Below are 1713 nucleotides of genomic sequence, written 5' to 3' on the forward strand. Positions count from 1 at the left end.
TCTTCCTCCTTTCTCTCGTAGACGAAGGGGAACCTAGAGGGGGCGACCAACAAGATTCGGCTCCTGCTTATCGAGGTAAGGGGGGAGTGAGAAACCTCGCTCTGGGTGTGAGATTGTATGCTGGGTAGTGGGATTGGTCCCCAATCCTGTGTTTGCTGTATTTTTATGTATGCTCATGTATGAGGGGTTTCTCCTAATTGTATCTGTTTTGCTTATTATTTTTCTTATATGCAATTAATTGTATGACTTGAGATCTCTATGGGTTCCTATGGGAAACCCTATGAGAAAACAGACAAAATATGAATGTTTTCTATTTTGCCTTCTGATTACTTTGTTGTGTTCCTTGTTGGATGTGATGCATGCAGTATGTGGTTAATTTTGAAAATAAATATGTTTTAATATGATCTAGAGTGCTCTGTGGGTTCTTGCGGGAAACCCTATGAGAAATAGGAAAAATATGAAATATTTTCTGTTTTGATTTCTGATTTTTCTGTTATATTCCTTGTTTGATGAGATGTAAAAATATGTATTTAATTTTATAAATAAATGAGTTTTGATATAAATTAAAGTGCTCTGTCAAGGCTTGGTGAATATGATGAGATAATGCGATAATGTGAAATGTGATTGAGACATGAGATATGAAATGTGATAATGAAATATGATGAGATAATGTGATGATGTGATATGACCATGGGAAATGATAATGTGATATGAGAATGCATATAGTCTTGATTGACATGCATCATTTGCATAAGTGTTTTAAGGGTACGATATGGAATACACCGCCAGAGAAGGCCCCCTAGTGTAAAAGCTTTGGGGATTAGTCCTTGGGGATAGCTCAGTTTGGAAGTCCTAGTCTCGCCCATTGTGTGCATGGGATGTATCTTGCGCGGCTTAGTTATCCCGACGAGACTCTGGTAGTATATCCTTCTAGTGAGAGTGCGCAAAGGGTGTGACCCGACATATACTCCTTGACTACTCTTCGTGTATTGCTAGCGGCAATATGCCATGTGATGTTTTACTGGCGCCACATGCATGATAATGTGAAGTCCGTGTCCATGCATGTGCATCCTTATTATTAAATGATGATAAATTACTATTTGTATGACTTGGATGATTGAATAAACTATTGTTGTTGATTGATCTATGAGGTAACTGTATTGGCTATCCGGTGTGCGTTCCTACACCGTGAGCCAGAGTGAGATGTTTCTCACTCCCTTCTTTTGTGTTGTTTCTCTTGTTTGATATACAGGTGATCATCAGCGTGAGGCTGAGGATGTTAGTGATGAAGCTTAGGCTTCTATGTTGGGTTTTGCTCTGATAGGACATGTGACATCGGGACATAGATAGAATTAGTTTAAAGATGTTCTTATTAAAGTATTTTGGAAAATTCAATTTTATTTCTTTGTAATTTTACCGGCATGTTATTTGGATTAAGTTTATGAATGTGAACTCTTTACCCTTACGTGGCTGGAAATTTGATTTTTAATGATGAAAATTTTTATATTTTTATAATTACTGTATATGTATGTTGGGGTAGAGGGTGTCACAATATTTCACTGTTTAGCGTGTTTTATCCTTACTTAAGCAATTTCTGGGAAACTTCCCAGAAGGTCACCCATCCCTATACTACTCCAGGTCAAGCACGCTTAACTGTGAAGTTCTGATGAGAGCTACCGAAATGTATATGGATGTTGTCAGTATAACTTGTAC

At 37.6% G+C, this 1713-nt stretch overlaps 1 long non-coding RNA gene across 1 annotated transcript; it reads left to right on the forward strand.

Moving 5' to 3' along the window:
• The first annotated feature begins 18 nt into the window (after positions 1–18).
• Positions 19–1477, forward strand: LOC145950635 (uncharacterized). Its single transcript, XR_014428436.1, has 2 exons — positions 19–75; positions 1253–1477. It is a non-coding gene; the product is annotated as an uncharacterized LOC145950635 (long non-coding RNA).
• Positions 1478–1713: the final 236 nt, after the last annotated feature.

This window comes from Cajanus cajan, chromosome 8 (assembly GCF_000230855.2).
Source record: "Cajanus cajan strain Asha chromosome 8, NIPB_CcT2T_4, whole genome shotgun sequence".
NCBI classification, from domain to species: domain Eukaryota; kingdom Viridiplantae; phylum Streptophyta; class Magnoliopsida; order Fabales; family Fabaceae; genus Cajanus; species Cajanus cajan.